Here is a 23,598-nt window from a genome sequence, read left to right on the forward strand (position 1 = left end):
TAGATGCCAGGCGCTGGGTTTGAATGGGCTGAACGGTATCTGCTTGGAAAGCTGTGGCACTGACCATCCCCCAGGAGAGCAGTCCCACTGGGTGAGCCCCAGAGACGTGGGGAAGAAGCTGCAGGTGTACTCTGAGCAGAGCAGGTGGCTAGGGGCTGTGCTTGAGAACCTGGTCTCTGGGACAGGCTGCCTAGCTCTGTGACCTTCGACAAGTGTCTTAACCTCTCTGGGCCTCCCTCTCCTTGCCTGTAAAAGGGAGGTAAACAGTAGCCACCAGCACACAGAGCTGTTTTGAGGCTCAAATGAACTGTATGTGAACACCGCCTGGCCCGCCATCAGGGGTTGCTTTTTCAGTAACATATCCTATTCAGAACTTCGCCTTTGGCTTAGAATTATTTGGAGATGATTTAAATAATATAATGATAATATAATATTTCCAATATTATCTTTATGGAATGATAAAATGTGGAATACTATTCAGCAATGCAAAGAAATGAACTGTTGATACACGTAACAACTTGGGAGGGTCTGAAGAACATTACGTTGAGTAAAAAAAGTAAGTCTCAAAAGGTTACTATACACTATATGTTTGCATTTCTGTGACATTCTCAAAATGACAAAATTTTGAAGAGGGAGAATGGTTTGCGGTAGGCAGGCGTTAGGACGGGGAGGTGGAGAGGACTGGGTATGGGTTAGAGGGGACGGTCATTGGATACCTTTGCGCTGGGGGACCGGCCTGTGTCTTGATTGTGGCACTGGTTGCAGCGGTGACAAAGTGGCACAGAACTCTACACATACACACACACACACACACACACACACACGACCACTATCAACTGTCTGGCTTTGACAGTGTCCTAGAGTTGTGTAAGATGTAAGTAGCCATGGGGGGTGGGGAACAGTAGGAGAGTATGAGGGACCTCTGCTATCTTTGCAACTTCCGTTGAAGTTCTAGTTTTTTCAAAAGAAAAAGTTTAAAAAGATCCATTTTAGGTATGAGTGAGAATAGCTGAGAACATGGACAAACACACTGACTCAGGAGTCGCTTTTAAAGTGATAACATTTCCAGCATTTGACTTTGACCTTCCCAAGAGCCAAGCCCTAAAGAGAAGAAATCTGGGAGGAAATAGGATGATTTCTTGAGGGCGCTAGGGAAGGACTTTATTCTTTCAGATGCTAAATTCTCAAGATCCTTTTTCTAAAAGTGGGGTCCTAATGGGAAAATATTCTGAAAAGCAATTGCTACGTGGGCTTTTTGTACTCCATTCTTGTGATTCTCAACCTCTGGGGAAGAGGAGCTAAACGTTATCGGGCACTTACTAGATGCCAGGGGGTTGCGTGTGTTATATCCTTTAACTACCCCACTTAATGCACAAGAAAACGGGGGCTTAGGAGGCTCACTTATTACCCAGAGACAAATGGGCGGTCAGGTGCCTGCTCAGCTCCAAAGCCCACCTCTCTCCACTTCCCTCTCTTCGCCTCATCCTTGACCACAGTGGCGGTTATCAGGGTCTTCATCTTGGGCCAAAATTCTATAATGTGACAAGATTGGTTTTTCAAACTTCAGTGTACAATACATAAAGCCCCCTGGGGAAAATGCAAATTCCTGGGCCACAGACCAGTAAATCCCTGACTACCAGTCTGAAGGGGGGCCAGGTATCACCTGTGACAGGTGCTTTGGGTACACAAATGTTGTCATTCTTAGTCCGCCCCTGAGGACAAGGAGGGCGACCTCCACAATGTTCTGGATGCTCCAACATTGAGGGCACTCTGCGAAGGTGACCAACCACCCCAGTGTGCCCAGGACCGAGGGGGGTTTCCCAGGACATGGAAATTTTAGTACTAAACCTGGGAAAGTCCCCAACCCGTCAGAACCAGCTGGTCACCCTGTCAGTTTAGTAGGCACCTGACAGTCCAGGACTGCTCCTTTCGGTGCAGAAATGTGGCCAGTCTCCAGGCTGCAGTCTGGTTACTTCCCCACGTACAGCCAGTGAACCCCCGGCCTAGGAGTCCTGCCGCAGCACCCGCTCCAGGCCTGCCAGGGCTGCTGAAGGGCCACCTAGAGCCAAAGGGCAGTTCCCACCAAACTCGTAAGAAAGAAGAACTGACGCAGCTGAGAGGTCCTATACCCCAATCCCACTGAAGTTAAGAACTCAGGCCCTGGAATCCAAAGAGATCCAGGTTCAAATCTCAGTCCTCTGCTCCCTTGATAACCCACCAGCCTTGGAGAAGTTATTCAGCTTCTTTGAGCTCCAGCTTCTTCATCTATAAAATGATGAAATCCTCCCATCCCTTTGTTGTTGTTGTTTGGTTTCTGCTTTGTCAGGTTTACATTTGACTTTAGTCATTCCTTTCTTTTATTCTTTTTGAAGTTACTTCTTTCCAAGTTTCTTGAGTGAAAATGTTTATTGCCAATCTTTTCTTTTCATTTTCTAGTAGGGAGAATTGGATTTGCCCAGGCCGGATCAAGTCTCGCCCCTGTTTCATTCAACAGTAGTCGAAAGGGCAGGGTCCCTGGTTCAAGCCAGGGGGTGACTGGGGACCCACTGCGTGGAAGGGGAGGGGAGAAGTCAGTTCCGGAGTCCTTGTGAGCTGGTGGCTTTTGCTCACAAGTCCATCGCTGACCCCTGGGCTTCCCAAACCTCACTCATTCACACGCCACCTTCGTAACAGGAGGAGAGATGCCAACTGCCTGGGTACCTATCACAGCTCTACCACTTCCTAGCAGCGCGACCCTGAGCAAGTAACTAAGCTTTTTTGTGCCTCAATTTCCTCCTCAAGGACGAGTATAGTGAGTATTGAATGAAGCTGATTGGCATAAAAGTCTTAAAGTGGTGACCGTCACATTGTAAAGAGACCAAACACCACTTAACTACTATTCTGCTAAGAGCCTTCATTGTTTTTAAACTCCTTTATGGACCATACAAAGTTATTACCATCACTTATTTTTAAGACATTTTTTCTATTTTAAATAAATTTTTCTAAGGAAATTCTGAATGTCTGCTACAAATGTAAAATCAATATCATATTTCATAAATGTAAGGTAACCACTTTTAACAATATATGCCAAAAAAAGCTCAATTCTAATTTCAGCCATACAGCATTGCCTCTCTCTCTCTCTCTCTCTCTCTCTCTCTCTCTGTCCCCTCCTTCCCCCACTCCCTCTTTTCCAAACGGAGATTTGAAAGTACTGGAGAGGTGTTAAAAGACACATCAGTGTCACACCTAGATGTTCTTCTCCAAGTGATCACAGGATGGGCCAGCAGCGAGAAGGCATTGTGTTCTCACGTTGGGATTCCCTGTGATCAATGCCTTGTCCTCCCACCACGAAAATCCTCCCCCAGACCACAGACAGGGGAACACTTTGTTATATCCTCAACTCTCTGTTCCCATTGCAACAATCAGGTTTTTGTCTGCTAGGGGCCCCACTTCCTTTGCCAGGCCTGGCCAGCCTTCTCTCACAGCCCGGCGTCTCGCTCGCGGACACGTGTGTTTCTGGTGGAGCTGAGCGGCTCCCCAGAGCTGATGCGCCGCTGTGACAGGGTGCAGCAGGTCCTCTGCCCAACAGGCTGGCGGTTCCGCAGAGGGATGCACGTGGAGTTACCATGTGACCCAGCAATTCCACTCGTGGGTGTACACCCAAGATAACTGAAAGCATATATTCATAACAGACAAAAAAAAAAAGGAAATAACCCTCGTGTTCCTCAGTGGGTGAATGGATAAATAAAATGGAATATTTGGCAATAAAAAGGGAAAAACTAGGGCTGCGCGCTACAACATGGAGGGGCTTGAGAACATTATGCTGAGTTCAAGAAGCCAGTCACGAAGGAGCACAGGCTGTGCGACTTGTCTCTGAAATGTGTAGCATAGGCAAATCCCTAGAGGCAAAGATCAGCGACTTCCCAGGATTGGAGGGAGGTAAGATTAGGGGAAAGGGGAAATGAGGGCTAATGAGTAAGAGGGTTTTTTGGGGGGTGGAAATGTTCTGGACGATAATAGCGGTGATGGTTACACAACTCTGGATATACTAAAAACTGCTGAACTGTGTGGTTTGAAGAGGTGAGCTGTGTGGTGTGTGAATTGTATCTCACTAAAGCCGTCTAAAAATAGTTATCTTATGCCTTGGGAGGAGGTGGATGACCAATACCATGCCACACGTGAATGTGTAAGTAATTGCTTCCCTGCCAAGCCTACTGACTCATGAGCTAGGCTGGCAACCCCCACACGGTGCCGTTGGTTTGAGTTGTGTGGATTCTGCCTGGAGCAACGGACTTGAATATGTTAAAAGACTGCTAGGAGAATGGTCACTACAAGGCTCCCAGAGCAACTGTCAGCAGTCCCAGGGGCATAGGCCCACCCATTCAAAAAGTCTATTTCAGACAAATACTGTTGAGCACCTACTAAGTGCCAAGCAGCCCAGGAGACTGAACAGGTCATAACCCTCATGGAGCTGACACCCAAGTGAGAGAGATGGCCCCAAACCAGCTCACTCACTCAGCTAATATGAGAATTTCAGGAAATGATAGCAGTGCCTCCATGCTAATAAAACGGTATAATGGGAGAGAGGGCCTGAGAGGGAGGGGGAAGTTTTCAAATGAGATTCCACTTAAACCCAGACTTGAGTGGGGAAAAGGCAGCCATGGCAACCTCGAGGGAAAGCATGCTCCTGGCAGAGGGAACAGCAATTGCAAAGGCCCTGCAGCAGGGGCAGGCTTGCAGGAGAACGGTACGGAACCGAAGCCAGTGTGGTTTGATCCTGAGTTAGAGAGGTAGGAGGTAGTAAGACGCTTGCGTTTTGTTTCAGGTCAGACTGGGAAGCTGCTGGAGAAGGTCTGAAGGCAGAGTGGCATGATCCGATTGTGTCTGCCCTCATGGGTCAGGGGACGATGGCAGGAGTGGACCGGAGAGACCAGTTAGAGGCGATGGCTGTCGTTTGTCCTGTGCTGTGTTGTCCTCGTCTCAGAAACAGGGTGAGGGGCCTCTCTTTGTTGTTAAAATGGTCCAGTATTTATCAGCCTAATTTGTTGGGATTGAAAGGGAAAGAGGTAAGCTGAAATGCCCGTGGGCCCCTATGCTTTATGTTCATCTGGGCCTGTAAGTAGGTTCTTAATCTCAGCCACATTAAATGCTCTTTGTGGGTGGGTGGCATTATTCACGAGACTATAATGTCCTCAAGCACGACACAGGGCGTGACACCGTGGTGTAGCGTATGCCGTTGACCTGCTCACACACAGCCAGTGGTTGAATGATTGTCAAAGATTCAAAGATGATAAATTGAGGGAGGGTATATATTTAGATATATATTACATCTTATATTTATAAATACATTAATGTGTAAATTAAAATTGGGTTTTTATTCCTTATTTTTAATGTAAAATAATAAATACACTTATAAATTAGTATAATTCTTATAATATATATTCTCCTTTTATTTATATATACCATTAATAGTATAGTAATTATATGCTATATTAGGTATTGGTATATTATATATTAAATACATGTGTTCATATGTGTATACATACGTGTGTATGTATGTATATATATATATTTTTTGATTCCTTAATGCAAATGGGTCCTCCCCAATGAAAATCATTTAGTTTCTTCAAACCCATTCAGACTGATAGTTCTAACTTAAGAATCAGCACAACCCTGTTCAAGTATGAATGTGGCCTTCCATCACTCAACTCATCCAGGTCAGTTTCTATGGCTGCAATAAGCCCCAACGTGTGCCTAAGAGGTTCATTAAAACAGTATTCTTTTTTCTTTCGGCTTTAATAATAATAATTTGTTGCTGGTGAAGAGCTCTATTATTTTCTTTTTGCACCGCTTACCTCCGCCATTCACAGAGCAGCTCACTCCTGTATATACGGACAGAGCTGAAGGTAGCGTATGTGATATGTATCCGTAATCACACTCAGCGTATTCAAGACAGAGACAGCAAAAAACACTCTGGGCGGGTGTCCTTCTAAATTCTTCCTTTTCCCATGAGGCTTGCACCCAACCAATCAGCTTCTAAATCCTATTGATTTTTGTCTGCAATGCCCTCGGGATCCTTCTGCCAGCCCTACTGTCATCGACTCAGCGTCTTCACGACCTCTTACCTAAATAATTGAATAGCTTCTCTTCTTCCAGTCTCTCCTGCTTCCCCTGTTAAAAACATTATGAGTCAATCTGGATACCTCCTTCCTCCTCACCCTCCTCCTCAAAACCACCAGCAAGTCTCACCAATTTTGCTGCTTAGCAATCCCTGAAGACTGTCCACACACCTTCATCTGCCACTGACACCCACTCACTCTACCTTCCCAGATGGGACCATGGGAGGAACCTCAAGACTGGTCCCTGTGTCCACTCTCGTCCTTGTACAATCCACTCTCCCTGCTCCACTACCTGAGAAAGCTTCTAAAACTGAAAATCTGAGCATGCTGCCTCCCACACTTCTCACTGGGCTGGAAATGAGGACCAAATCCCTTAACATGACCTAGAAGATGTTATGGGATGTAGTCCCTCCGCCTCCTCCTCATCTGAGTTCCAGCCTCACTAGTGCTTCCTCTTCTCATGAGACTTTTGCACATGCTGCTTCGGCTGCCAGAAATGCTCCTCCCATCCCAGATTGCCAAGTTAAGGCAATGTACTCTTCAAATCCCAACTTAACCATCATTTCCCAGGAAAGCTTGGTCCTCAGACACAAAATCAGGCTGCTCCATGGTGTGGTCTGTTAATTCCATGCGTGTGGCATAGCTGCAATGTCACACTAATTGGTGTCCTATTGAACTGACATCACTCACTCCCACTATGCTGTAAGTTCCGTGAGGACAAGTTATCCAATGCTGAGTAACAAATTACCCCCAAACACGGCAGCTTAAAGCCAGAAACAGGTATGGCAGTCAGGACGGCAGTAGGTCCGAGATCTGGATGTAGCATTAAGTGGATGCTTCTCACTCAACGTACAATCAAAGGGTCAGCTGGGGCTGCAGCCTCATCTGAAGGCTCAGCTGGGAAGGATCCACTTCCAGCTCACTCACCAGGTCATTGGCAGGACTCAGTTTCTCATGGGCCATTGGACTGAGGGACACAGTTCTTCTCTGGCTGTGGCTGGAAACCTTGCTCTGTTCCTGCCAACTGAGAGCCTCTCCATGGGACAGCTCACAACGTCGCATGTGGCTTTCCTCAGGGCAAGTGAGCAAGCGGGCAAAAAGGAAGTTACAGCCTTTGTGTATCCTAACCTTTGAGAGGACACCCCTCACTTGTGTCATGTTCTATTCATTAGAACTGAGTCACTGGATACCAGGAGGTGAAGGTCATTGGCATCATCTTAGAGGCTGCCTACCACAGACAACATGTGTGCTTTGATTCATCACTGTTTCCCCCAAATTATTTTACTATGTGGCTGACACATAGTAATATGTAAACAGCCAATAGTAAATCCCTAAGTGATTCTACCTAATACTGATTGAATCATCCCACATCTGGACACAAAAACTTGCAGCAGATTCCTACTTCCCAAATCGTATTTGTTTAAGATCCCCCCATAACCTGTTTATAAACTACCTTTTTATTTCCGAAGCTACCTGCCAGTGCCTAAGGACATCTGCCCAGGCTCACTTCTGTGGTTTTCCTCACCTACTTTCACTTTGGCTCACCTCTTCCTTATTTATTCATTTCCAATTTCATTTTCCAATTACTTCTTGAGAGTCCATTTCTTCTTTCAATTTCAATGAGTATAAGATTGTAGAAGCCAGAAATTCAGGACTTCTTAAAATCTATTTTTTTAAATAGCTGTGATATGGACGGGGAAGGATGAATTGGCGGACACAGAGGATTTTTCAGGGCAGTGAAAATACTGTATATGACACCATAACGGTGAGTATCTGTCATTTTACATTTGTCCAAACCCATAGATGGTACAACAGCGAGAGTGAACCCCAAGGTCAACTATGCACATTGGGTGAACAAAACGATGTGCCAGCGTAGATTCACCCATTATGACAGACGTCCCACTCTCGTGGGGATATGGACAGCGGGGGAGGCTGTGCTTGTGTGGGGACCGGGGGACAGACAGAAACTCTCTGCACCTTTCACTCAATTTTGCTGTGAACCTAAAACTGCTGTAAAAAATAAAGCCCTTTAAAAAATAAAAAGGAAGCTCTATGTTCTAATTACTAGATTTGTCAACTTTTAAGAAGAATTTCAGTCATTGAGCAGAATGCAGGAACTTCATAAGGCAGCCACCGGTTTCTACTTGTGTTTTACAGGAACCTTCTCATTGAAGCCTCATACTGCATTGAGGAGGTCACTGTCATTATCCCCATTTTCAGGGCTGGGGGAAACTGAGCCTCGGAAAAGTGACCTGCACTCATCCACGGGGCTTGTTAGGGGTTGGGTTGAAACCCAAACATAAGACAGCTTAACCCCCAAGCTCAAATGCTTAGAAACAAGTGTGTCTTCCTCTCTAGAGACCAAAGAAACAGAATCAAATCAAAAGACATCATATGTTAGTTTCATTTGCAAGGAAAGGAGATATAATCAACTAAAACACTAGACCCTGTGAATGCCTTAACCCTCTTAGTTTTCCTTTTCAGCTCAACTCAGCAGGGCTCGTACAATGCAAGTGGGTCAAGAGTGATGATGCTTTGTAGTCAGGCAGGTCTGGTTTTATAGCCAGCACTGCCATTCAACAGCTGTGTGTCCTTGGGCAAGGTATTTAGCCCCTCTGCTCTTTTCTTAGGGCTAACACAAGGACAATAATACTGTTTACTTGGATGGCTGTGAGGATGAAGTGAAACAATGCATTTAAGGTTTTTAGCACAAGACCTCAATAAATGGGAAGAATCAAGTAACGATTTTGCAGACTGGGTTTTCATCAGCTCAGTGCTCTCAGCGCCTGGGACAGAGCCTCGCACTTAGGTGTTTAAAAACGCACTTGGGAATCTATTTCAAGTTCCACCCTGCAAGTTATATTTAATGCGATAAAACTCCATTATAATATTTAAATATATAATCTTTAAAGACTTTATTCATTTTTAAAAAGATTTTCTTTATTTTCAGAGAAAGGAGAACAGAGGAAGAAAGAGAGGGAGAGAACATCCATGTGAGAGAGATACATTGATAAGTTGCCTCTCGCCTGCCCCCAGGTGGGAACCTGGCCCCCAACCCAGGCATGTGCCCTGACTGGGAATTGAACCAGCGACATTTCAGTTCACAGGCCGGCACTCAATTCACTGAGCCACACCAGCCAGGGCTATTTACTTACTTTTAGAGAAAGTGGAAAGGAGGAAGAAAGACAGATAACAATCCAAGAGAAAAACATTGATTGGTTGCCTCCTATACGTTCCCCGTCCAGAGACCAATCCAAAACCCAAGAATGTGACCGTAAGCAAACTGGTGACCTTTCAGTTTGTGGGACAATGTCCAACCAACTGAGCCACACCGGTCAGAATCAGACATATATATTTAAATGCAGTGTGTTACTATTATTAATGAATTACTCATGGGAGGATGCCAGCTCATACCCAAAATTAGGTAGTAAACAAAACAATATCGTACAAAAATAAGAAACCAGTTAATTTTTTTAGAAGGAAGGAGGGGAGGGAGGAAGAGAAGGAGGAAGGAAGGAAGGAAGGAAGGAAGGGCCACAGGGTTTTCCTACAGAAAGAAAAAAAAACCCTCACAAATTAGTATAATGAGACAGGTCAAGACCTCCATGGGCACAAACATAAAATGACAAGTATAATTTCAGTTCTAGTAGTACAACAACATGATTTTCAAAAAAACTTCTTTTGTTTTTGATCTAGTAGTTATGGGAACAATATATCATTTGGCACAGAGAACTGTAAGAAGTATTTTACTAGAGAAGACTAGGAAATGGAGTCTTTCTTTTAGCATCTAAAGGTATCACAAAATTTTTTTTTTCACTGTAAAAATAGAAAACTTTCAGTTCCTCTTTGAGCTAGTGGTCCATATTGTTTCTAACTAATCACAGTTCAGTAAGGCACAAACGTCCAGCTAGTGAACTAACTTGGGATAACTAGCTTGTAAAAGTGAAATCCGAATTACTAAATTCTGGCCTGACACACCGGCTTCCTCACAGAACTGGTTGTGAATAACAGGTGCTAAAATGACAGCCACCTGCTTCCAACGGTGAGGAGCCGCCAGCCCTCCAACCTCCCCTCCCTGACCCATGGGACACATCGCCGCCTCTTCAGTCGCAGGGAGAACTACCTACAGACAATCTGTCTCAAACTGGGGGATTCTAATCACATCCATTTCCATCCGGAGCTGGATTCTGCTGTGATCAGTAGGCGAGAAAGATCTACATACCCCCCGAATTAGCACGAGGCCATTTCAGATAGCAGCTCGATGTTTTCAGAATAAAAATATCTGCACAGCTGGGCAAGGTCCCCAGAGATTCAACTTTTGTGTGTGTTTAAAATAGGTGGGGAATTTATACAAATAGGCAAACTTCTAGCCTCATTACTCACCAATTACTACACACTAGATATTTCAAGGATTGACTGCCTTTACAAAATGCTTTCCTTACCTATAAGATGGCGGGAAAACCAGAACCAGTCAGTCCAGGTCATTGCCAGGGAGCTATTCATACCTGCCCCGTACTTATTATTTTCAAGTGTTCAGTAACCTGGGGGTCTCTCTTGGATACCACAATGTCTAATGAGAGCCGGCTCCATAATTTATGGGGACCACTGCAACGTGAAAAGTTGAGGCCCCTTGTTCAAAAACTATGAAGAATTTCAAGATGGTGACAGCAGCGCATGAAGCTGGGTGTGGGGCCCTTCTGAGCATGGGGCCCTGTGTGCCGCTGGGGACGCACACCTGTGGGCTAGGCTTGTGTCTAATGATTCTGTATGTTAGAAATGAGACTACTGAGGCCAAGATGATCACTCAAATAGCGTAAGGCACTAAACAATCGATGCCTCGGCCAAGTCTCATGCACAAGCCATGAGCCTGTGGGTATAACTTGGGGTTACATTAGATCAAGTGTCCTTAGCTTGCCAGGCTGGACGAGTCATGAATAAGCCTGGGGAATGTCTCTGAACCCCCTGAAATTGTTCACCAAATGTGTTTGTGCGCCTGTTCCTGGGCCAAATGGTCCATAGAGAATCCATGGCAACAAAACCAAGAGGTTGGACTCACTCCGCCAGGCTTTCCGTCCCTGAGATCTTTGCTTTCCCCAGTGTTTAGGAGGGTGTCTGGTGCCTAAAGGACAATCTGTAAATGCCACCTGGCAAAGGCAGGAGTGAGTGAGTGAGTGCGTAGGGGAGCAAATATCATTATTATGCAGGCTGCTCATGTTCAAATCCCAGCTCCACTGTCACTAGCTATGTGACTTTAAGTGAGTCGCTCACCTCGTTAAGCTTCTATTTCATCATCTATAAAAGAAGAGTAAGGAGCGCCTCCTACACAAAGCTGCTCTGGGGACGAAATGAGCTAAACACTGGGCACAGCATCAGGTATGAGGTGAGTCTCAATCTGTGTTTGTGCTCCTTCCACCTCTCCTGGATGCTTCACAGATGTCTTCGGTTCAATTTGTGGTTACTTCACGCCAGTCTAGAAAAGAGAACTAAAACTCCATGGCTCTTAAATGATATGGTCTGGTCTTTATCACATTGGTTTATAAAGAAATAAACAATGATTTCCTTTTTTTTTCTTTTTTAGATTTTATTTATTTTTACAGAGAGGGGAAGGGAGGTAGAAAGAGAGAGAGAAACATACTGGTCGCCCCTGGCACACCCCCAACCAGGGACCTGGCCCGCAACCCAGGCATGTGCCCTGACGTGGGAGGGGATCTGATGCCTTTCTGCTCACAGGATGGTGCCCAACCACTGAGCCACACCAGCCAGGGCAACATCGATTCTCTTTTTAACTTTTTGTCCCCTTAATTCTTCTCAAAGGGTAGAAATTAGCTGTTAACTATAATCACCTAGTGGGAAAACTATAGATTTTCACTTCTACTTTATACCTTTCTGCATTGTCTGCATTTTATTTTAAGGTAAGCAAATATCACTTTTGCAAATAAAGCCAAATAAAGTTGTGTGTGTGTGTGTATGTATGTACCTCTATATATACATACCTGTATATGCATACATATATACACACATGCATATATACACACATATAAATACACATGCATGTGTGCATGTGTGTGTGTGTGTGTGTGTGTTTTATTCCCTATTCAGGTCCCTGGATCTCAAAGTATGGATCCCAGACCAGCAGCATCAGCATCACCTGGGAACTTGACAAAAATGCAAATATTCTGCCCCTCCTCCCCTAGACCTACTGACTCCAAAGCTCTGGGGTGAGGGGATCCAACACCCTGTACTGTAACAAGCCCTCCTGGGGATTCTGATACATACCAGAACTTCTGCTCTGTGTCCTGGAGGCACCGAGGAAGAACCCCAGATCACCCCAAGAGGTGTCTCCAGTGATGCCAGAAGTTCCACCATTAGGATCTGTGTTCCCACAATCACCTTTCATGTAAGTGTTATAGAACGAAGAGAACATGAGAGTCTCACGTTGACATGCCAAGAACTGGGGAAGATCTTGGAGGATAAGGGATTCCAGCAAAGTTCATGCTGATCACAGTAAAGTTGTTGTTACTTAGCTACTGTTGCCATGGCAGGAATGTGGACTCAAAGTTGTCTGATTTCCCTATTTTTCTAGGGAATATCTGAATGTGTCTGTGAATAATCTACCTCATTCCAACAATGTTTAAATACTCAGTGAACCAAACACAACTTGTCTGCAAATGCAGTTCGGCCTCCTGACTCACCAGTTTAAGATGGGAATGTTGATATCCTTCCTACTCTACCCAATGCATTCTCCAAAACTGTGAGTAATAATAATAATAATAATAATAATAGTAATAATATCTTTCTTTTTCTTTTTAATTTTATTTTTCAGTTACAGTTTACATCCCATGTTACTTTGTATTAGTTCCAGGTGTACAGCATAGTGGTTAGACAATCATTTACCAGGTGTTCCTCCTGATCTTTCCAGTACCCACCTGGCACCGCAGTGGCCCTTCCTTGACGGTATTGTACCCTCATTTTCTCTTTTAATTCTTTTGTCCCTCTTAGGCACGTGCCATCATCATTCCACTTCACAGATCAGAGAGCTAAGGCTTCCCAACCCAAACTAGTTTGCTCACAGCCACACAGCTGGCAAACGATGACAGCCAGGACTCCTGAGGGCTGGTCAATCTAAAGTTCACACTCTTAACAGCGGCACCGGCCGACCGTATCATTGGCTAGTTCTCCTGGCACTTACGACCCTTCAAGTCTTCGCTCATCATCAGCCCCAGGCTTGTTAACAGCTCTATCCAGTCCTTATCTCTTCCCCTGGGTGCAGCACCTTCTCATATCATCTGATATTCCAATGGCCTCAAGTACAGTGGCAAAATGTGCACTCGGAACAAAAAGGCACAGGGTGCCACTTCTGTCCTCGAATCGCACTGTGCACACAGCCTTTGCTGCCACTTCTGGGCGGAGAGGCAGAGACCTTTCCCTGTTCCGCTTCATGCTGTCCGTTACAGAGAGTCCCCCGTTTTCTACTCTGCACATACAACACTGTGCTCCAAAGAGAGGAGGCAAAAAGTAATGGCTAACATTAGATGTGGAATATTTTCATTGTCTTATCATGCTCTTTTCCCTTCTCAACACCCCCAAAATAAAGATTGTAGAAAATGAGTTGAAAGTATAAAACCTACAGAACTTGCAAAACTTACTCTTCAAGAAGCATTATAGCAGTGGGGTTAGGAATCTGGCCGTACGGCACCCACAAGTGCGATCTGTTATTACTGTTACACAGTGTTTATTTTTACACAAATTTCCCTTTTCTTCTTACACACAAAAAGCGCCAGCTACTCACTGTTGCCAATATAGCCTTATTCTTCCTAGCCCAAGTTTGTTATGCTTTTCATAAAATATTTTCCACGAGGGAAGAACATAAGCTCCATGTGACCATAAAGGTGTTTACTTTGGTAACAATCAAGTCTAACTTCTAAACTTTGTGTTTTCTAAAGCACATGAACATTTTCCAGGTACATGGATTTACAAGCGAGACGTTCTATTTTAAGGAATTACCAAACACATAAAAGCCAACTCATCAAAAGGGAAGCTATAGAAGTAAAATTAAGCATAACCGTGGCCACATACTAGACAACTTCTGATATCTGCTTTGAGTCGGCTGCTAGCTGAATGCTCTGTCTACGTTATCTCCTTAATCCTTGCAACTAAATGAAATGAAGTAGCGTTAAACCCATTGTATAGCTGTGGGGGTGCAGGTGAACAGCAAGTATATAATTAACTTGCCCAGCATCTTAAACAGTAGAGCAGGTCAGCTCAACAACAGAGCCCCTCACTTGTCCTTCCAAAAGTATTATCCTGTACGAAATCACAGTAGCTTGAAGTGATGGGCAATCCTTGGAAATGTGGCAATGAGCCAAGTTAACATTCTTCACACATTCCCAATTTTTTGCCCCTTTTTGAGTGTGCACGTTTTGTTTAAAAATAATGTTCTTTTTCATAACCACAGCATAATTATCAAAATCATGAAATTAGCATTGATACAATACCATTGTTTAATCCACAAACATTATGCAAATTTTTCCTATTGTCCAATTAATGTCCTTTATAGGAAAGATTTTTAAATCCGATCCAGGGTCCTATTCGTATGTTACACCCAATGTTTTTAAAGCACAATTTCTTATGCGTGTTATTGTTTTTGATACATTAGACAAGAAAGCTGACTGTGGCATTGTGATCTTTGTGTCTTTTCTGGGCTGCAATTTGTCCACCTCACAAAGTCACCTGAGTGACAGGTGATTCCCACACACATTCCCTAAATACGCTACATCTTGCATTCACCGACCAATCACTTTCAAGCCAGAAGGGCGCCATTTCTATTAATTCGTCCTCCATCTATTTCTCTGTGTTCTGCATTATCATCTGCTAAATATATTCCAATGTGCTATCTGGTTTTAGTTCTAGTTTGAGGGGCCAAAACCTTGATGCATCCCTTTGCTCGCAGCTCTGGAATTTCCCAACTAAATCATGAAATGTTGGACACTGGACTGGAAGAGCTAATCCCTAAGGATGTGGAAAGAAGTCACCTTGGTAAACATTTGCTTAAATATCCTTATGTTCCCTTCCCATCCTAACCCCATAATTTTTCCCTATAGGAAACACACAGCATTGAAGGGCCGCACCTCCCAAACCCTGATTTATTTATTTATTTTTAATGTTTATTGTTATTCAATTACAGTTGTATGCCTTTTCTCCCCTACCCTGATTTATTTTTGCCTCTTAAAGAGATAGCAGTCAGATTGCGCTCTGAACTGCCCTGTCCCTGGCCGGCTAAGTGGTATAGCTTGTTCACAAGCAGCCCCTCTTCAGGGCCTAGTTTGTGGTCCGGGAGGTCTCTCCCCACCCCACCCCACCCCCCTTCCCAAGAGCATATGAAAAACAGCAGGGTGCACACTGCCTGGAGATCACACCTCAACTCTGCCGGAGACTCAGCACCAACCCCGGGTCAGAGAGGATCACACACACGGGCGGGCGAGTAGGGAAGCGTGGCTGGGGCTTAAGAATTTCAAAGTAAACCGTTCTTGGACATCCAGTCTTGAAATTGGCCTTCAGGGAGCCAGTCAGAGGGACCATACATTTTTGAGCGTGGCATATGATTTCTTTTTCCTTTTTCAAATGACCGTGTACATCACCCCCTCTCCTTGTATTGTAAGCACTATAATTAGCACCATCCAAACAATGTAGCCACAACTAAACCAGATTATCTCTGTGGACTTAATCTCGCGAGAACAAAGACATCCATTCAGTTGGCCCTGAAATCCGATTTAATACATAAACATGAAACGGGAAAGTCAACAGTCTTGGTAACTTCAACACAATCATATGATTTTTTTTTAAGTGCAATATGCCAAAGCAAGGCGAATGTCTAAAAAAATAAGAGAAAGGCCATAAACGCGCACTCTCCTCCCGTTTCTCACTCACGGGCTTCCTAATTCAGGACCAGCTGCTGGAGCTGCTGCTGCTGCTGCAGAAGGTTTTTTAGCAGAAATTGCTTTGTGTCCCCCAGCTGTTTGTGGACTCCGACCCCTCCCAGAAGCACGGCCCTCTAAGCTGGTTTCTTCCTTCCAGACGGAAATGCAAACCTGTGTTCGGTAACAATATAGCCTGCCGCTCAAAATGCTAAACTTCCAATAGCAGCTCGTGTCAGAAGTAAAATCAGGGGTCTGGCTCTTAAAGATGCAAGTAACAAGGCTCGCATTTCTATCCCTTCCCCTCCTCTCTTCCCCCCTCCCCACCCCTATATTATTTTGTTTAGACAAGCCCAGGCGTGTTTTTCTTTTTTCTTTCATACATGGCAATCCAAGTTTTAGATATGTTTATTTTATTTTTTTTTAAGATCCAATACGTTCGAGTTTTCTAGGGCCCCTTTTGCTTTCTGTTTCGACTATTAATTATAGTCTCGTTCAGTCCTGCTATAAGCTGCCCCTATCGGCAGAGATTCACAGGAGCTGTGAAAAGAGCCAGCATATTTATCAAAGGCGAAAAAAATGAAGAAAATAAAGACAGTACTGGAGCATATTGGGTATAGAAACTGTTCTTCCTGAAAAGATAAATGATTTGGTAATGAATAGATCCTTTAGGCCATAAAAAATCCATTTATTTTCGTTTGAATTTGAATAGAAGAGATTTGCATTTTTTTTTCCTGAGCAGTTACACGTAAATTAAAATGCAGAGCATGAGCCTAGCATACAAACTCAATAATAACCGGGACATACTGTATTGTTCATAAAAACAAAATTAATAGTTTGGGGAAAGGAGGCATTGTGGCAGAAAAAAATGTACATTGACACCAAACACCTACTGTCAGGAGAAAATAAAGCCAGTTAGACGACTGAAGAATTGGTAATAGAAGTTTGGCATTTATTCTTACATTATTCAGGGAAGAAGAGGGAACAGGAAATGTCTGCTTTTCTGATAACAAAATGTTCAGAATGTTTCTCTGTATGTTGATGTCTAATTATACATACAAAGAGAGTCAACAGTTATATCCTTGAAGCAGAGTAGAATCAAGATTGTATTTCCCCCCCCAAAAAAATACCTATTTCAAGTAAGTGTTTTGTTGAGGTTAGTCCGGCAGCAGGGATTGGCCCAGAACAGGCAGGGTGAGCAACAACCCCCCCACAGTCTTTGTGTCTGTTTTTTTCTCCCCATCCCCCCACACCTCTATCCCCACCCCGCATGCCTGGGAGAAAGTACCCCGATGCCTTCGATTGCCATCAACCTGCAGTGCAGTTTGCTGAGAGACAGTCCGTAGAGCGTTGCCCCTGCTAGTCTGACGAAAGTGAAGAACAAAATACAGGCTACCAAGGAGGGTCTTAAACAATCAGGAACGGAGAGAGCAAGCACATTTCTTTGAATTGAGGAAATAATCTAAGATAAGGAGGTCTCCAAGGCACGCATTCCAAACTTAAGAAAAGGAAAGGTGTGGCAAAATCAAGATGGCTACAGGGGCCATGCAGGCCCGTAGGTGAGCCAGGAAGCCAGGTGGGGGCTGTGGTCGTCCTCAGCCCCACCCCCGCCCTCTATCGCCCTGTGGTGGGGAGTTGCCCAGTGCTTGGTGTGGTTTGATGTGGTCAAGAAAAGCCAGAAATCCAGGTTTTTAGGTAAAAGCTTACTTTGGAAATATTGGCAACTATTTCAAAATATTTATTCCCTGAACAACAACAACAAAAAGGCAGGGGGCTAATGCAGCTCCTTCCACCTGTTTGCCGCCTCTACTAGCAGAGAACATGAAAATGAGGGAAGAGCCTGTGCTTGAACCTGTGGTGACCTAATAATAGTTCCTGAATAACTTTGGCTGGTTAGTCTCTCACTGATACCACGAACACTTTACTTTTTAACTCAGCGTGTGTCATTTACTCATTTAACAATGTTGTATTGAATCTCTACTACGTGCCAGGAGCTAGGCGTTGTCTCCCCTGCTCTTGCCTAGAGGGAAAGCCAGCATTAGAAGCCTGCTCTTTGGGACAGACACAATGATTCCGAGAGAGTGACGTGAAGCAGGTTTGGAGGCAGTGTTCTCTCCTGAGTTGTCTTTTGTGCATTAAGTAATTAAATTTTTTATTTCACAGATTCATATCTACTTAAAGAGACTCATGAAGGATTTCCCAGGCATTGGGAAAAAATGAAACTTTTTCTCATTTGTGCTTGTATTACAGTGTTGAGACCGAATTTTCTCTCTATGCTGCTTAAAACACAAGCAATTCTCGCTGGTGGGGTGGTGCAGGTGGTCGGAGTGTTCTCATCCCGTACACCGAAAGGGCTGCAGTTTCAATCTCCGGTCAGGACACATACCTACGTGGCGGGTTCGATCCCAAATCCAGGCACGTATGGGAGGCAACTAATCGATGTTTCTCTCTCTTGCTCTTTCTGCCTTCCTCTCTCTCTAAAATTGATAAACATATCCTCAGGTAAGGATTAAAACACACACACACACACACACACACATATAAATAATTCCCGGAAATGGACATTTATGGTTATCTTTTGGCATTATCTGGACAAAATAGAAAAGTGACTAGTTTCTGTACTGAAGCCTTTGTTTTCTTGGAAGTGATCAAATTCGTAAGAGAACTAACCTTTTTTTCCCTAGAGACTGTGTACATTTTTGTGTGCATTATACACGGGATTCTCATTCCATTATGATACCCATGGTATGTAATCATTATACCCATGTATAATACTCATCCTTATTTTTCCCTCAAAAATTTGGGCAAAAAATACACTTTATACATGGCAGAATACAATACATTGAAGTGGGGGTTAAGAGTGGTCTTATTATAAATGGGTTAAAAATGCAGTTATCAAAAGAAGCAATTTCTTGCACCTTTAGGATGAGGGTAATTTGGTGCCTTCTGGAAGGCATTTGGACAATAGGAAACCAAATATAGGGACACATTGTACCTACAAACCAATGTAGGTACGCATTGATGCCTACGGGCTCACCTTTAGGGATCTATCTTAACGAAGAACATCTCTCCAATGTGAAAAGCCAGATACTCCAGGTGTTCGCACAGAGCCCAGCGCGGGATAATCATAAATTGCAAACAACCGGAAGGTCCCTCAAAAGCTTCAAAGGATCACATAAAATATGGCACGGCCACGAAATGGAGTATTTTGTTGTTAACAAATATAACGTCAACCTGTGTTTATTATTGCAAAAAAGGTCTACAACACGCAGCACAGAATTTCAGCAAAATTACTGTGTCCACGCAATCCAGAGTGATGTTCACCAAGATGTAAAAACTGCCCTTTTCTCGTTTAATTTTTTAATTTCATATGCACATGAAATTGTGGGATATTATGCTTATTTCACTTAGCATAATATCCTGTAGGTCCATCCACATCCCAAATGGCAGGATTTCGTTCTTGTTTAATGCTTAGTAATATTCCATTGTGTATATATACACACACACAGCATCCTTTTATCCATTGGTGTTCGCATTGTAAAATATATAAAGGTTAAACCAGTATGTCATACCCCTGCAATACAATATAATGTGTGCCAATATTGCATTTTAATAAAAAATTTTTTAAACTTCCTTCCCTTTTCTGTGAAGCTGAATAATTTTTACTCTCCTTGTGCTTTTCTGTGAAGCCAAACACAGGCGGTTTAAACAACAACAAAAATCTCTTTTCCGAAGAATTAAGAATGTACAAAGCAGGGGACCCAACACGGGTGCAGCGTGGGGATAAGAAAAAACAAAAAGGCATAAATAAGGAAGCTGAAGACATAACTTTGTGAACTAAATAAGGGTGTTGACGCCAAATTGAGTACTAATGGCGCAGCCTTCGCTCAAAACAGGCACCACGTGGCTCCCGGCATCAGCTCGGCGCCACCGCCACGTAACAGTGCCCCGACTGGGGACAAGGGTGAAAGGACCAAAAGCCATTGCTGCTTTGGTCACACTGCACAAGCAGTAAGCAGCACCGTATTTTCCTTCCTGGCTCTCGCTGCTATTCACCAAGTCTTCTGCCCTTAGCGATTCAGCCTTGGAAGGCACCCCTGCGCACCCCCGCAAGAATCAGTTGAAAAACGAACGAACTGACCAATGGCCCCCTCGCCTCCTGGAAGCTCGCGGGCACTGACAGCCTGTTGCTGACGAGCATGCCCAGTGTGTGCTTGGGTGTCGTGTCCACGCAGAGATATGCCAGAGGTTTCCAGACCAGGCTCCACAACGTGAATGAGTGATAAAACACACAGCAACGACTCGAACATCTGCAGCCACATAGCATCGCAGAGGCTGGGTGAGAGAAAATGTGTTTTCTTTCCTACGGAACTCAGCGCCTTTAACACGTAAACATGCGCTGTGGGTTTTCCAAGGGAGAAGGTTGTATCTGATTGACCATAGAACTAGTCCTCCCTAAAGAATTAGTATTTCATAGGATAATGTGTGGGTCATCCTTGCTTTAAAAAAAAAGTCTTTTTAAAAAATATTCTGGCACTATTTCTTACTGATTCACGCTACTCTTTTTTTCTTCCATTCCACCAACCCCTAGACCAGGGATGTGCAAAGATTTCTACATAAGGGACAACTCATAGAAAATGAAACTATTAAGTCATTCAAAGTGAAAGAGCTTTATTGCACTGGGTGGGATATATTTTTATGACTTAATTTACCTACCATAATGGATTCTAAGGGTGATATTGCAGAGTAAGAAAGTGTCTGATATATAGAAAGTACCAATAAATATTATCCCAATATAACCTCTTATCATTACAGTAACTCAGTGAGTTAGCTCCTATTGGCTCACTCAACTTACAGATGAGAAAATGGAGACTCCGAATAGTTAAGAAAGTTCCCCCAAGTCACACAGTAGTACACAGTGGGCCAAGTTCGGCTGACTCAAGAGTTCAAACTCTCAGCCAGAAGAATTGTCCATGGGCATCGCCCTGGGCCAAGCAGAAGGCAAACGCTCCCGTGGCAGCTTAAGTTGTAGTAACTGCTTTCTTTAAGGGTGGGGTTCCCTGGGCTGGGTCGGACCTCAGTCCCACAGGTGAGGACACTACAGGACCAGCTCTGAATAGAGCACAGGTTTATAACAACCTCCAGCGCCTGCACTAAGGAGATAAGCCCTGTCAACGTGAACAGGTTCTTCCCCGACCTAAAGCATGTCCGCTCCCTCCGGACATCCCAACGTGGCTGTGAATTCATTCGTTGACTCACTCATTCATTTTATCCTTCTGTCAACAACTTCGTCCAGAGTGCCAGTTAGAAATTAGGAATTGTGTCCAACATCGTGAATACTATGTTCAGCCCACAAAGACAGGGTTCCACCTTCCTCACTCAAACTCAGTGACTATCATCAAAACATTGAGAATATTAAAAGGTTGGAATTTAAGCCTGGCTGGTGTGGCTCAGTGGACTGAGTGCTGGCCTGTGAACCAAGGGGTCGCCCGGTTCAATTCCCAGTCGGGGCACATGCCTGGGTTGCGTGCGCGTGAAAGGCAACCACACATTGATGTTTCTCTCCTTTTCTCCTTCCCTTTCCCTCTCTCTAAAAATAAATAAATAAAATCTTTTTAAAAAATCAAATAAAAGGTTGGAATTTAAGATTAAGTAAGGTGATCCTATGATTTTTCAACCATAAGCTTGAAAATAAATTTAATGTATCCTTTGTGTGCCTGAAAATGGATTTATACTATCCAGTCAAAAAATCGTTAGCATAATTATTGATAAAGAATGAATAGCATGTTGGAACTTAAACTAATGTACTTGCTCGTCCAATGTTTCTGTAGCTCTCTTACATCTTAGAGGGAGGTAAGATGTGAAAACCAAGGCTCAGGGTGGCTAAGAGACTTACGTGAAGTCACACAGTCAATGAAGTTGACCAACTGTCAGTATAACGTTACTGTCATTATTACCACATGCCAGGCCCCCCATACTTGCAGTGCGCTGAGACCTGCCTCTTGCTGACAAAGTTAAAGGGTCTAACACACATCCCCAAGACCGTGCATGGGAGGTATGTGCAGACATGTATATATGTGGAAATGCTCCAAGATTTCCACTTCATTGCTAACCTTGAAATGTAACAAACTACTGTCTTGAGAATACTAATTCTATGTACTTTTTGTTGCATTAGATATCTTTATAAAACAAGATAAGGAGTTTGGAAAAATAATTTTAAGATTCCTCTTTTTCATGTCATGGTTAATAAAGGAGAGAAGCCATCCCATAGCTATTTTTTAAAAAAAGATTTCTCTTGTTTAAAATGAGTTATGAAAGTTTTTCTTGCAGTATATTATTTTCTTGACCAGCCATAATTGCCAGGAACAACGAGAGCAATAATAGCAATAATAACAATAACAGCTGACATGGAATGAGGGGCTGGTAGCTATCTGACACTGTGCTAAGCATTTTTTGTGTGTGCTAAGCATTTTTCCATACTATACATATGCTCCTCACCTGGCTTTATGAAGCCGGTTACTTCATTTCACAGATGAGGAGACTGAGAGACAGAACATTTAAAGCATTTGCTGAAGCTCATATGGCCCATAAGGAACTCATGATCAGCCGGGGGGATGCAAAGCCCATGGAGGAGTGATCCCTGCCTTGGGGAACTCAGAGAGCAGTGTCGCCAAAGCGTAGAGGGTGCTTGGTGGCCATTGACCCACTGGGTGGCAAAAAAAACATTAAAACCTCCACTGCTAACATGAAGATAATAAGGACCTATATAATTGCTATATAATTGGCCCTGCCTGCCCTGCTCTGTCTGCAGGTCCTTGGCTCCACTCGCCATGCAGAGAGTTCTAAGTAGCCTGATGGAAAAGTGGAGACTTACAACATGGGGGTGACAGTGGGGTTGCCAGAGAAAAATAAAGGATGCCCAGTTAACCTTGACTTTCAGATAAACAACAAAACGTGTTTCGGTATCAGTGTGATCCCACTCGTGCATGCTAACTTAGCTTTTTTAAATCTGGCAACCCTACCACTGACATCCTTTCTCTCTCTTGTGTTTGTTGAGGGTTTGTGTCTGCCAGACTGAGTTCATTTACTGATTGCATTACTTCGTTTTGCCAAACCCAGTTGTCCCCAATGGTAATACTTTATTGGCCTTGTTTTCAAGCTCCGGTCATGAGGCCCAGGGCCTGAGCGCCCCCCACCCCCACCCCCAAAGCACTCTTGTGCTTCGTACTTCACACTTATTGAAACACTTATTGCCCTTGGGGGCCTTGAGACCATCAAGTGAGGAAGTTTGGGAGGATGCGGAACCACATGGAACAGAGGCAAGTCGTCCTGGCCTAGAACACCTCGGCTCTCCAGTTGCACAGGCAGCAGACGTGAGGGCGGCCATCCTATGTCATCCAGCAGCTGCCCCGCCGGGCACAGATGCCTCAGAAGAGCCAGCAGTGACCAGCCTGCCTGGCTTCATGTAGAAGATGATGGGGAAAATAATAGCTGGGGGGTCGGGGAGGAAGCTGTGCATGTTTGGGGCAGGGGCCATATGGAAATTCTATGTACCTTCCTCTCAATTTTGCTATGAACCTAAAACA

Source organism: Desmodus rotundus, chromosome 6, assembly GCF_022682495.2.
Source record: "Desmodus rotundus isolate HL8 chromosome 6, HLdesRot8A.1, whole genome shotgun sequence".
Taxonomy (NCBI): Eukaryota; Metazoa; Chordata; class Mammalia; order Chiroptera; family Phyllostomidae; genus Desmodus; species Desmodus rotundus.